This window comes from Quercus suber, unplaced genomic scaffold (genome assembly GCF_002906115.3).
Source record: "Quercus suber isolate HL8 unplaced genomic scaffold, Cork oak 2.0 scaffold_207, whole genome shotgun sequence".
In the NCBI taxonomy this organism is placed as follows: Eukaryota; Viridiplantae; Streptophyta; class Magnoliopsida; order Fagales; family Fagaceae; genus Quercus; species Quercus suber.
The window spans coordinates 129,044-144,173 of record NW_027069665.1 but is presented as its reverse complement, the minus strand read 5'-3'; the positions used below and the strand labels follow the sequence as shown (position 1 = coordinate 144,173).

Below are 15,130 nucleotides of genomic sequence, written 5' to 3'. Positions count from 1 at the left end.
TTGTAAGATATAGAGATTTTAATTTCGAAATATGAATTTAATTTCTACATTGATTAAAATTGTTCATTGCTTTCTCATAAAAATTGTTCACTATTTTCTATATAAACTATTTCTACGATTTTACATAAAATTATTTTCTGTTTAGCATTATTTAAGAAATTGTTCGCTCTCTTTTTTGCATAAATTATTTTCTGTTCACTATTTAAAAAATTGTTCACTGTTTTCTTATAAAACACCTAGTGAAATCGTGTTTTCTAAATTTAAACGCAAATCTGAATGTTTTTTCATGTTTGAATTTCACAATAATCGAATATATTTTTCTGCATTGATAAAATCTGTTTCTACATTTATGAAATTTTCTCTCTGCACATCATATTTACTGTATATTCAAATCTGTTATTGCATTCATAAATCTGTTTTTTGCATTAATTAAAACTGTTCACTGTTTTGTCATAAAAATTGTTCACTGTTTTTTGCATTAACTATTTCTAGCATTGGCCAGTTATTGCACTTAAATGGTTTTGTGTTTTTCTAAATTTGTAACCATATGAATAATGGACAAACTCCATGAAAGAAAAATGAATGATTCGTATAAATCACCTAATGGTAAATGCCTCGAAAAATTTGAATTAGTTGAATGTAGAAATTCGAGAAAAATCAATGGAAAATCAATGAACGTAGCAAATCCTGAATGTGTACATAAGATGTACAGATAGTCTAGACTTGTTGAGAAATTTGATTTCGTTGAAAGTACAAAATAATGAAAATTCAAAGGAAAAGTATGTACGTTAGATGTATAGATCGTATGAATTTGTTTAAAAATTTGAATTCATTGAATGTACAAAACTGTGAAAACTCAAGGAAAAATTGTATACATTAGAGGTACAGATAGTACGAATATGTTGAAAAATTTGAATTCGTTGAGTGTGTAAAATCGTGAAAAAATAGATGATCTGTACATCTAATGTAATTAATTTTCCATTAAGTTTACTCAATTTGGTATGCTCTTCAATTTTCATTTGAAATTTCACGATTTTACACACTCAACGAATTCAAATTTTCAACATATTCGTACTATCTATACCTCTAATGTATACAATTTTTCCTTGAGTTTTCACAGTTTTGTACATTCAATGAATTCAAATTTTTAAACAAATTCATACGATCTATACATCTAACGTACATACTTTTCCTTTGAATTTTCATTATTTTGTACTTTCAACGAAATCAAATTTCTCAACAAGTCTAGACTATCTGTACATCTTATGTACACATTCAGGATTTGCTACGTTCATTGATTTTCCATTGATTTTTCTCGAATTTCTACATTCAACTAATTCGAACTTTTCGAGGCATTTACCATTAGGTGATTTATACGAATCATTCATTTTTCTTTCATGGAGTTTGTCCATTATTCATATGGTTACAAATTTAGAAAAACACAAAACCATTTAAGTGCAATAACTGCGCCAATGCTAGAAATAGTTAATGCAAAAAACAGTGAACAATTTTTATACAAAACAGTGAACAGTTTTAATTAATGCAAAAAACAGATTTTATGAATGCAATAACAGATTTGAATATACAGTAAATATGATGTGCAGAGAGAAAATTTCATAAATGTAGAAACAAATTTTATCAATGCAAAAAATATATTCGATTATTGTGAAATTCAAACATGAAAAAGCATTCAGATTTGGCGTTTAAATTTAGAAAACATGATTTCACTAGGTGTTTTATGAGAAAACAGTGAACAATTTTTAAATAGTGAACAGAAAATAATTTATGCAAAAAAGAGAGCGAACAATTTCTTAAATAATGCTAAACAGAAAATAATTTTATGTAAAATCGTAGAAATAGTTTATATAGAAAATAGTGAACAATTTTTATGAGAAAGCAATGAACAATTTTAATCAATGTGGAAATTAAATTCATATTTCGAAATTAAAATCTCTATATCTTACAATGCTTCTATTTAAATAAATAAAAAGATAGAAAAGCTACTTATTTTTATCCTTATGTTTATTTGTCAATTATCCTNTTTTTTTTTTTTTTTTTTTTTTTTGTTACCACCAAATAAATCATATCCAGGCAAGCCTTGTAAAGCATACTGTCGCCATGTCTGCCAATCCTTGAACTTCTTGAAGTACCAATTGCGGAGCAACTTGGACGTGAATATGTTTAATCATCTGTTGTAATGTCGCAATATCATCCATGATGGGGACGTTGTCCAAGCTAGTCAAGCAATGTGTCTGAATTAGCTTTACTCTTTGGTTTGATTGAAGAAAAGGGATTACCTCCCTAAAACCTTGCTCCCATGCCTCATATAAAGCTTCTCTGATTGTGGATAGTAGGTTGTTTTCTTCATTGCTGGAATGCCAGGAATAACAACCTTTACAAACGGACTGGCCTAAACGATTTTTGATCACAAAGGCACCTCCATTCCAATTAGCTTCGCGCGAATGCTTTTTTATCAACTATAATTTTTGCTTCCCAATTCTGATATCGGCATGTAGTTGGATTTCCAGCAGCTTCAGTAGTTGTTGGACCAATTTGAATACCTTCATCTAACTCTATTCTCCATTCTGTCATGAGGTATCTAGTGCTTGAGATGGCTTGTTGAACGTCAGCAGTTTCATTTTCAAACATTACCTTATTTCTATAATCCAAATCACCCAAAGAGTGGCACTAATATCTGTAAGAACATTATCTTCCTGTCCATTACCTGTTTTGTATTTTTCAAGAGTGGTTATCAACCATTGTCGGATAGATGGAATAGCATCAGAACGAAAGTTCTGTGGTGAGGCAAACCTTAAAGCTCTAGCAAAAGGACATTTTAGAAAAAATATGATCCAATGTTTCTTCTTCTTGTTCACACATTACACATTTGGTGCTACCAATAATTTGTCTTCTGTTTAACTCCATTCTAGTGGGTAGCCCATTGTGTAATGATTTTCATAAGAAGAGACATATTTTATATGGGATTTTTAGTTTCCAAAGATTTTTCCAACCCTTTCCATTCATACCATAAGTAGTTGTTCCATCGTGCTCCTTAGTAATCAATTTGTATCGTTCATTCACTTTGTAGGTCCCTTTCGGTGATTGAAACCATAAAATTTTATCCGAAGCACCAAACTTTAGTGTGGGTATTTAAAATCTCTCGTGCGGCTCTCGTTTCATATATATTTGCAATGAGCTTAGCTCTCCGAGTACCTGTTTCAGTATCCATAAGATCTCTAACTGTGCCTCTGTCAAGTCCGTATTCCAACAATGTTGTTTCATTCTGAGGTCTATACCAACCTCATGCAAAAAAAAACAAAAACAAAAAAAAAAAAAAAAAAAATTTACATAGTACTCGAGTTTGGTAAACTCGAGTACTGTAGAAAAAAAAATTTCTTTATTTTTTTTATAAATGGTACTCGAGCCTAGTATACTCGAGTATTATGTTGCATGGTACTCGAGTTTTCCAAGCTCGAGTACCACTTAATTTTTTTTAATCACCAATTTCCATCTCAGCAGCCGCGGTGGAACTATAAAATAGGGTACTCGAATTCACCAAACTCGAGTACTTGAAAAAGTGGTAGATTCCTGTTTATTTCCGAAACAGTGTTTTTTTGCCAAATATTTCGAAAATTGATGGTAAAGGGCCATTTTGGCCCCATTTTTTTTTTTTTTTAATAAGAAAAATTAGTTAATCATGCGCAGGTATTATTGAATAGTATGGTTGATAAAATTGATAAATAAGCAGCCATAACTTATATCATTTATGTTAAGCAATTTAATTAAAACTATTCAAACCTTTTTATGAAAATGGTCTCTCAGAAGCTATAGGCTGAGAGTAACAGCCTAATAACAGGACAAACTATTGTGAGCAACTCTTTGAAACTTTAAAATTCTAGTAAGAAAAACCCCCAAGTCAGAAACCCATTCAACTACAAAATCATAAATAAGTTATGACAATACAATATCATAAATATTTTCCCAAAAAGTGAGGAACTCATGACAGCTTATGACAATACAATCTCATAAATATTTTCCCAAAAAGAAAAAGGTAACAGAGGCAGTCCAGGACCTGGTAGAAAATAAAGCCTATATCATTTCATCTCCCCTAACAAAGAAAGGCAGAGACAAGCACGCTTTCAGATAAATATTGTTGTTCAGATTAGATAACAAAGGGATGAGCTGAAAATAAAGCACACGGCCACAGAACCTGCTCCTGTCTATAAAAAACATGATTGTATCTAGATCAAGTTTTTATTTTTTTTAGAAGAAATACTGCACTTTTTCATTAAGATAAAATCAGCCACGATCGGCAAAGAGAACAGGAAGTAAGTGTGGAGGAACATCCTCCATTCACACCTGAAAACTTCTAACATTTTTAGCATGTTTAGCCAGAGTCTTCAAGTCGGCATACATGAGAAAAAGAAATAAAAGTCCTGGCACCTAAAGATGCTTTGGCCGATGCAAGGATGTGGCCATAGGGAGAGAACGATTCTTCATCAGCATTGAGCTTTTTGATCACTTTCTCTGAGTCACCTTCAAGAATGAACAGATAGGCCCCAAGTTCCTATGCAAACGCGATAGCCCAAGTTGCCGCCTAAGCCTCAACTATATCCGACAAAAACCGGAGCGATTTCTGTTCCGACAGAGAAGCCAGAGCTTGACCATCGCTGTTTCGAACCACAACTCCCACACCTGCCTTCCCAATATCTTTAAATACTGCCTCATCGAAATTAATCTTATAAACACCAGTTGGAGGAGGGTACCATCGAACCTGAGAAGATGAGGGAGCCATATACCACAGGGATGAGGAAGAAAGTATCCTCTGAAAATCAACCAGTGCTTGTGATGCTATGGGGACAACCTATGAAAGTGGATAGTCCTTCTGGCATGTTCTGATCTGGTTTCGGCGATTCCAAATAGTCCACATGATCATTGCCATTTTATCCAACCTGCTTTCTTCCTTGTGAACAAAGAGGAACAAGGCACATAAGGTAGAAAAGGATCGGACCTGGCTCGATGCGAACTCTGGAATAGAGTTCCAAATGCCCGAGAGTGCTGCACAATCCCAAAGAGCATGTATGACTGTTTCTGAGGATTGCTTGCAGTGGTCACAGATGTCTTCGAATAGAATTTGTTGTCACCGTAAATTCTTTTTAACTGGAATTGCATCCTGGCACGATCTCCACAGGAAATTTCGAACTTTGTTTGGAATGGGCAGTCCCCAAATGAACTTCCAACTTCCATTGTCAGGTGTAGCATGTGTATCAGGCAAAATTGAGGCGCTGCCTTTAACCAGGAAGGATGAGCCTTTATTTGATCGTTTATTGTCCCGATGAGGTATATGGCCAAATATATTTATCTTCTGTGGGAATTCGGCCTAAGGGAATGCTGGTAATGAGATGTACTTCCTGTGGACTGAACTACCCGTTGAGTAGATTAATATCCCATTGCATGGAAACTGGGTGAATGAGCTTTGATACCTTCATGTGTTCAAAACCAGTGACAGCTTCATATTGAATCCGTGGGTGATCAGTTTATGGAAGCCAAGCATCATTCCACACGCTAATGGAGTCCCCGCTGCCAACTCTCCATCTTGCACCTTTTAGGAGAACATCCCTTCCCTTCAAAATGTTACGCCAAGCATAAGAACCCGAACAAGATTCTGAGGCTTCCATGATAGTGCAGTTTGGGAAGAACTTGGATTTAAAAAATCTGTGAAACAAAGATTCTTTATTATGAAATAGTCTCCATGCTTGTTTAGCAAGTAGGGCGTCATTGAAAAGAGCAAGATCTTTGAAACCCATTTCTCCTTCAGATTTTGGATGACAAAGAGTTTCCCACTTGACTCAATGAATTTTTCGCTGGTCACCTTTCTGCCCCCGAAAAACTTTTTTGATTAGGCTTTCGATTTCTGTGCAAAGTCCCAAAGGAAGTTTGAAGCAACTCATCGTATAGGTTGGAATGGCTTAGACCACTGTTTTGATTAAAACTTCCCTTCCAGCCTGAGAGAGGAGCTTTTCTTTCCACCCTTGAATCTTCCTTCACACCCTCTCTTTGATGTAGTTAAAACTAGCTTTTTTATTTCTCCCCACAAAAGATGGCAAACCCAAGTATTTTTTATTCTGAATGATTTATGGGACTTCTAGGGACAGTTTGATGGAATTTCTAGTTTCCTCAGATGTGGATTTGCTGAAGAAGATGGTAGTCTTGTTTTTGTTGATTTGTTAGCCTAAGCATCTCTCATAGGTTTTTAGGATATTTAGGACCTGTCGGCACTCCTGATTAGATGCCCTGCAAAACAAAAGGCTATTATCTGTAAAATGGAGATGGGTTAGTCTAGGGTCATTCCTACATAGGGAGTAACCCTGAGTATTCCCTTTGGATGTGGCTTTGCTAATAAGGCCATGTAATCCTTCTGTGCATAACAGGAAGAGGAAGGGGACAAAGGATCTCCCTGTCATATTCCTCTAGAAGGGTGGATCATGCCTTTGGGTTCACCATTAACAAGGATGGAGTAGACAAATTTGACACAGGGCATAAGAAGATTTATCCATTGTTCTGTAAAACCCAATTTTGTCATTACTGATTCCAGATATGACCACTCCACCCTGTTATAGGTTTTGCTCATACTTAACTTGATAGCCATGTAATTATCTTTTCCTTTGTGTTTCTGCATGCTGTGAAGAGACTCAAAAGCTACCAAAATATTATCATAAATTATCTGGCTCTTGGTAAAAGCAACCTAGAGTTCAATAATAACTTTTGGTAGAATTCTTTTGAGCCTATTTGCTAAGACTTTCGAAAAAATCTTGTATAATAGATTACATAGACTAATAGGCCTAAAATTACAGGCATGTTTCAAGTTCTACTTCTTTGGAATTAAAGTAATGAAAATATGATTGAGATGCTCAGGTAAGGAAGCAGTATTAAGTAAATTTAGAATAGAGAGAGTAATGTCATCACCAATTAAATCCCAATAGTGCTGGTAAAAGAGAGGAGGCATACCATCAGGGCCTAGAGCTTTGAGTGGTTCCATTTGCTTGAGAGCTTGCTAAACTTCCCATGCCATAAAATCAGATGACAATTAGGAGTTCATCTCCTCGCTAATGACACTGTGAATGGTGCTTGTGGCCGCCTCACAAGGTGGGGCCTGATCTGAGGTAAACAACTCCTGATAATATTGGATCAAACATTCAGCCACTTCCTCGCAATCCTTGGTCCATGTTCCTTCTAAGGTTCTAAGCTTCAAGATTGAATTTTTTTTCCTTTTTCTTTGTGTGGCTTGTGTCACGCCCCAAACCCAAAAGGGTCCAAAGCGTTGGGGAGGAACCATTAAGAACGAGAACGTAGGAGATTTTTTTTTTTTTTTTTTTTTCCAATCCTCAACACATAATAAGAATAAATAACCATACTAAAATCTCCATATTACAAGTCAGAGCCTTATAACACATTTACAAACGATAACCCGAAACATGTGCCTCCAAATAATACATGAATATATTTCAAAGTTCCAAATGGATAACACAAAACCACAATCCCTTCTAGAATACACAACCTCAACATAGAAGTTAGGCCTACAAAGCTTAAAGCTAACAAACTTCAAGTATCCAACCTCCAATAGAATTAACTATGGCCTCAATGAGTTTAGTAAGTTGAGTCACCAACCAATCATAGCATAACTCTCTCAAATAGCATAATACTCCAATCACCACCAATTAAACAAGCTCCATGCCGAGGTATAGCAAATTTATCTGAAAAACTATTGGAGAGTGGGATGAGCTAAAGCCCAGTAAGTAGCATATTTAATGGGGGTGGGGGAAATGCAAATTTCATCTTCAATAATAATAATATGACAAGAATGATTTAATAATGAAATACAAGTTCCTCAAAGTAAATATCTTGAAACCATATGCGATAATCTGTGAGCAATAATAGTATAATTCCAAAGCCATAATTTCTAACATATGGTAATTTATCTCAAATATACCACACTACCACATAGACCGGTCAGGGGATCCACCCATTCACAACTGGCATGATATTGTCCTCTCTGGTATGCAGACTCTTGGCCCCATGGACAGCAGCCTCACCCATACCCTCAAGGTTTTTCTCTCCCCCCATGGGCAGCAGAGAGAGCGCGTCAAATAGGACCTCTCTTGCATGTGGTCTCTTGGCCCCATGGGCAGCAGCCTCACCCACACACAATCAAGGAACCTCTTCCCCCCATGGACAGCAGGGAAGAACGCGTCATCCAAAGTGAAAGGGCACTGACCTGGATTTGATTCCATTGTCACAAAGACCACGGAAACCAAATCGGGTGATCACCGGGAAATCACACATGGCATGGTCTTAAAACAACATAAACTCACAGGTTACATTACTTTGAAACACATAGTTTATATCCAGGTAGTTTCAGAAAACCTTAAATAATCTAACTTCTACAAAGTTTGTAAGGTTTTCAACTTCATTCTTGTCAACAATATTTTATATCAATTTCCCAAGTACTAAGACAAGATAAGCATCTTAAATATTCCAATACACCATAGAATCCAAGATTTTCTTATGAAGATTAAATAAAAAATGCTCATTTATCCATATCAACAAATTCATGCATTTCCCCAAATGCAATACCAAATATGATGCATTTTCATATATATAATCATATATATATATATATATATATTAAGGTTACGACACAATAGTTTTTAGGAAAGTATAATTTTCATAGGTAGTTTCCAAAAGTGTCTAACCCAAAAACATTTATATAACATGGTTATTTTTCAAAATCCCATTAAAAAAAGCTACTTACCTCGAAATGCCAACCAATTTTACCTCAACCCGGCACCACAAAATCAACTAATCCAGTCACTAAGTCCATCACCAAGAATATCGGAACCTAGAAACACAATGATCAAACCTATCAATAACAAGGCTTTTCACAAAGTACCATCACACTTATCTCTGTAAATCGTAACAATACCCTAAAATCAAACCAAAGGCCCTAAAGTCTAGCTTGCCCGTCCTAAGACAAGTACCCTTCCCAAGCAAAAACCAAACAAGCATCCAAGAAACTCATAGTGCTGACACAACCAAAACATTTTAAATTCACTACTGTAAAAGTGTGCATCATAAGATAATATAACATACTCATGAATCTCATTGAGTACTAAATAATATAATTAAGCCAACAAGATAAGATCAACCGAGGTTTGGGATTAATTCCACAATTTCTCGGCGTTTTAGTCTTGCTTTCCGATTCAGAACATAACAGGGCAGCCATTTGTAAAAATTGTTTGGTCAGTGAAAATTTATCCGATTAATTCAAAACTTTAAGGGAACATTCCCCTATATGTATACAATATACCACAGAAAATTCAGCCCAAAATTATTTTTCTGTAATTTATTAAAAATCATGCTTTGCGGCTGACTCAAATCTGTCAGGGACAGATTTACGGTCCCAAAAGAAAAATCATTATAATTATTATACTAGCCAGAATGATTTGAGACTTGAATCAGTTAAAAGATATGTGTATTAGCTTTCATTATAGCCATCTTAGGCTTCCAGATTCAATTTATGGAATTTATTATGAACTTTTAACTACAATGTGTGCAGAGCTTCTACAGAAAACAAATTCAGTATTAAGCATGTTCGAAGGTCTTTTGAACACCAAACTTCCTATCCCCTTTCAAGAAATATCATATGTACACCCTCCACAAACCTTTTTATCATTGGTACTATACATAAACACCAGAATTTAAGAAATTAACACAAGCAGCAACCACAAAACAAAGTTCAGCAAAAATCATACAAAACCATAAACCGTACAAAACCAAAGGAAGCATATCAATCAACCCATATCTAAAGCTTGCATTACCCACTTTTTAAACATCATCAAGAAGAAATACCCATAACAAAATATTATCCCCACCCAAGAGATTGACTCTACACAAGCTTTAGACCATAACCAAAACAATAAGGAAGTAAATCCAAGAAAATTTCACCTTTACACCACTGTTTCAGCAACTTCAAGGAGAACACTTGCTGCCTCCATTAAAATGGAGCGGTGCTAGTGTGGTTTAGGTCTCTTTAAGTGGTGATAATGGGTGGTGGTAAGTAGAGAAAGCTTTCAAATGGTCAGCCATGGGGTGGAGAAAACAAGAAGAGAAGAAGAAGCTAGAGAACACAAGAAGAGGGAAAGAACGTGTGGATCCAAGGAAGGGGGCTGTGCTGATTGTGGACCATTAAATACAAATATCTTGAGGAGACATTTACCACTCTACCCTTAGGTTTCAGCACTTCCTTAATTTTCACCAAGCTCATTACCACAAATCACAAAAATGCCATTATATGCTTTAGATATTCATAAGACCTCTGGAATTACAATTAAACACCTTAAAGAAAAAATAGAATTCATATGAAATATTATTCACATCTAAAATTTGCTTAAGAAAAAGGTTTGGGGTGTTACAGCTTGGCTATGGACGAATTTGGAGTTTCTATCTCCAAAGGATGCCCACAAAACTTTGACCTTTGAAACCACATTATGTTTTCCCCATCCATGAGATCATGGATCTCCCTTTTTAGCTCCTTGACCTGAAGATTCCACCCAGTTCGAATTGCTTCCTTCTCAACATTGGAAAGCAGCTTTTTTTTCCCCCCTAACTCCCTTTTAACATTTCCAAACTATTCCCCATTCCACTTCATTAATTCTTTCCCACATTTAACAATTTTTCAGATTACTTTGACAGTAGGATCACTCACTTCTTGAAAGGACTAGACAGCTTCTACCACATCCGTGTAGCCCTAATCGAATAGCCACATCTCCTCAAATTTGAAAGGTTTGGTGGTATTTAGGATCTCTAAACACTCAAGGACAATCCATAGAGGATAATGATCAGAAGAATCTATGGTGAGATGGTGAAACCTTGTACTTACAAATCATGTAAGCCAATCATTTGTTGCTAGACCCCTATCAAGTCTTTCCCAAATAGTGTCCATTTGTAAAGTGTTTCCGCTAGGAATATTTGGGGTTGACAAAACCAAGAACAAGAAATCCACATTCATTAATAATATCCCGGAACAACTGCATTTGAGCATTACTTCTTACATTCCCTCCTAGCTTTTCAGAACTACTCACTAGTTCGTTAAAATCTCCTGCACATAGCCATGGGAGAGTAAATTTGTTATTCAACTGCCATAGAGTAGCCCATGATTCACATCGTTTATGTGTCACTAGTTCCCCATAAAAGCTTGTGAATCTCCAGGCCTCATCTTTGCCTTTGTTAATAATAGTGTCAATGTGATTCTTGGAAAAAGTATCAATGTGAAGATCAAAAGAATTTTTCCAATGTAGCGCCAAGCCTTCTCCTCTATTATTTCTTTCTACAAAGAATAAATTTTCAAAATCAATGATACGTTGTATCTCTTTTAGCCTTGCTTCATTCACCCATGTTTCGGCTATAAACATTACAAAGGGATCTTTTGCTCGAACCATCCCTTCGAGCTCCTTCCTGTACATAAGTTCCCAAGCCCATAACAGTTCCAAACAATGAGACTCATGGCGATTGGCAGGGTTGACTATCAACCTCCGCCATTGAATAAATCTAACTGCCATCATTTGAAACCTAGAGTTTTCTGTTAGGTAACTCGGGTTGGAGTGTTTTTTCTTCTTCCCTCACTCTCTTGCCCGTGATAGAGTCTTGCATATTGGAATCATCAGGGGAATTATTGTTGGCCAATTTTTTCCAAGTATGGATTGTTGGTGGATTTGTAGGTCGTGGAGCTTTATTGGAAATTTCCATGAGTATGTTGTGTGACACTAAAGGAGTGAGGATACTGCTTGGATTTTCTCTTGAGGGATTTACATTAATTTTCATGGATTTAGGTACAACAGCTGTCATGGAGTTGTCATGAGGTCTTGATTGATCAAATTTATCAAGGGCCGAATCAATCTCATTAATCAGTGGAAGTGTTACCACAATCCACTCAAAGCATTGACAAACCACAGATTTTTAAATTCGAATTCCGTGGAATCAGTGGAAGCGTTACCACAATCCACGTGTGGATTGTGGTAACGCTTCCACTGATTCCACGGAATTCGAATTAAAATCTGTAGTTTGTCAACGCTTTGAACTCCGTTTGTGAAGATAGCCAATGGGATGTTGGAGTTCATCCAGTTGTGTGGTAGCCATTAGGGCTTTCTTCTTCACCGACTGATATCCAAATCCATCACCCAACCTGAGACAGTGGTGAATAGGGTCTTGCCTGGGTTGTAAGGCAGAGCTTATAGCCATGCTCTATACCTTGTTGTTCTATCAGGAGTGTTCCTTTATTGGATAGCCATACCTCACACTCTCTTTCATTATGGGAACCCTTCCACACAATAGCAAAAGTTCGGTAACTTCTTATATTTGAACGAGATCCAAATTTAAGAGTTGGTGTTAATAACCACTCGGTGACCTCTGAATGATGGTTTCGACACGTCCACTTCCACTCTAACTCGTAAGAAGTCTCCCTAGCATATCCTTCATGTATTCCACTGTGAAACACTCCCCAGATTTCTCCCAACTCAATTGCCATTTCAGTGTCTAACACGCTCCTGGTAAGCCATGTATCTGGACCCAGAATTTCATAGTCGTGAACCTTAGATTATTCGCTGGGATAGAGTATTGCATCGTTGGAAAATAATGACATGCTTATCAAAGGACCATGGTTCCGTAGCCAAAACACGCTCATTGTCAGTTCTAGCTCGAAAAAAATTAGAGAATATGATCACCCGCTTCCTGATCATGAAATCGTTTCGAGATCTCCATAGAGTTTAAAAGTTCTTCCAAAGCATCCACATTGAGCACCCTTCGTGTTATGAATTTAGCTGCTAGAACATACTCTTTTTTGTTCAGATTTTTTGATTTCTTAAGACTAACTTTTGCTCCCTTGATGTCTGTCAGAAAGAGTCCTCCAATCCTTCAGGATCTCGTCCATATTAATAGAGAATATGGGAGATATGGTGTGAGAGGATAGGTAGGAAGAATAGCTAGTGTTCCCCCACCCTAAGGAAGAAGACCAACAAGCCTTACCATTAAAATGTGAATAGAGGGAACAAAATATCATGCCGAGGAAGATAAAGAAGATCTACAAACAAGTTGAAGGCTTAATACAAAATTATTTTGTCATGAGATGAGGAGCCATTTCTCTAGGAGGAACGCATCAGGTATAGAAAACAAGCTAGTCAAGATCATCAGATTGTTGAAAATGACACTAAGAATAAAAAATAATTTAAAAAAAAAAAAAAAAAAAAAAAACCACTCTTCACCTTACTAGCATTAGCGATTTAGTAGTGAAAGGCCACTTCTCTTACAGAGCTCTTTCAACCTCAATCTTCCTTAAATTACTACTCCAAATATTCCTAAACACACTTTTAGAAACCAATCTCTGCACAAACTCATGTGAGTTGATTATACACAATCACTCAAGCTATTTATCAAACACATTGTGAGCAACTCTTTGAAACTTTAAATTCTAGTAAAACAAATGCCCAAGTCAGAAACCCATTCACAAATAACATAAATTACCCAATAAAAATCACAAACACAAACCAATCATCAATCGGCTACAAAATCATAAATATTATTGGAAAAAAAAGACCTGACCATAAAATCAAACTTCCACAGTATACAAAATCAAAACCCTAGGATGATTAACCATAGTTCATCCATATATCACGAACTAACAAGATTGCAAGTGTTTAGAGAAAAATAAACAAGAAACCAAATCCATATATAGCTACAATCACCATTGAGATACAAATTTATGCAAGTTCACAATCTATACTCACTCAAGCACCCACTCACGAATAACATGTTATTACCCATAAAATCACAATTAATAAGAAATTATCCATAAAATCACAATTATAAGAACATAGTTATTTGATCCAACTCAAAGAAACACAAGAAACAGAAAGAAAAATAGAGTTTACCTCCGAGAAAGAAAGCTAGGCGTGAGAGAGAAGAGTGAGAGACAGTCTGAGAATGAAGAAGTCGTGTAAGAGAGAGAAGGGCGAGAGTCTTCAGAGTTGATTAGAGAGATTGAGAGAGAAAGTTTTTAACGTTATAGAGGTATATAGTTTGCAATTTTGTTAATATGGTAAAGGTAAATTGAGTAATTCATTTGGTCAAGAATTTCTGTACTTTACTCTCCTTCCAAATATCTCAATTTCGAGGAATTAAAAATGAAGGGTTAGAAATAGTTAAAGCCCCTCCAAATCTCTCCCCTCCTCCCTTACAAAACATCCAAAAAAATAATTTATCTTACTCTCCTCTCTCTATTCTACTCTCCTCTACTCTCCCTCCATCGAAAAATAGCATTAGTCTTTCTACTATCACATTTGGTTTTAAACCAAACAGAACACTCAATCAGATACCAAATAAATAAATAAAGTACTCACTGTTTTGAGACCATAATATCATAATATGCTTGATAGTAATGAGCTGTATTGTAAAATACCTGAAAAAAAAAAAAAAAAAAAAAAAAAAAAAGGAACACAGTGACAGTTATAGCTGTTTACATGAACATGTAAACTTCAATAATTCTAATATTCTAATTGTGGGGAACTCGAACTGTTCATGCACACTACAACTTGAGAGGTAGAGAGATGGTTATATAGTGGACATCTTTGATACTTTGCACACTATAGTACCTGAAACTGTCATCTTGCCCTGCTCTGCATCTATGCTTGGTTTACAGTACCTAAAATGAGAGGAGTTGGCAAAATATTATCTTTTTAAACAAAGAAATTTCATAGAAAAGAAAAGCACAAATTTTGAGTATATATGTATATATATAAATTAATCAGCATAATAAAAAGAGTTAATGATGGAAGAGTACCGTCATAAAGATTTTCTTCACTTTCTGCTTACAGAGTTTGTGTAATTCATACTCAATGAGAAAAAGATAAAGGTGTAAATCATATTTATACCTAGTATCTTCACACATTCTTTTCTCTTTTTACTTCTACTGCTTATATTTATTAGTCCTTTGTAGATCAATATTTAGAGTGTGAAGTCTTTTATTTATTTGTGTCAGAAGGGTGCTTTCTATCTGCTCCTAGTTAAATACTTAGTTTCA

The 15,130-nt window shown here is 35.6% G+C and overlaps 1 long non-coding RNA gene across 1 annotated transcript; it reads right to left on the bottom strand.

Moving 5' to 3' along the window:
* Positions 1–3,921: 3,921 nt before the first annotated feature.
* On the bottom strand, positions 3,922–10,331 carry LOC112039116 (uncharacterized). The gene is made up of 4 exons (XR_002885948.2): positions 10,006–10,331; positions 8,813–8,899; positions 7,009–7,762; positions 3,922–6,294 (listed from the first exon to the last, which is right to left on the bottom strand). It is a non-coding gene; the product is annotated as an uncharacterized LOC112039116 (long non-coding RNA).
* Positions 10,332–15,130: the final 4,799 nt, after the last annotated feature.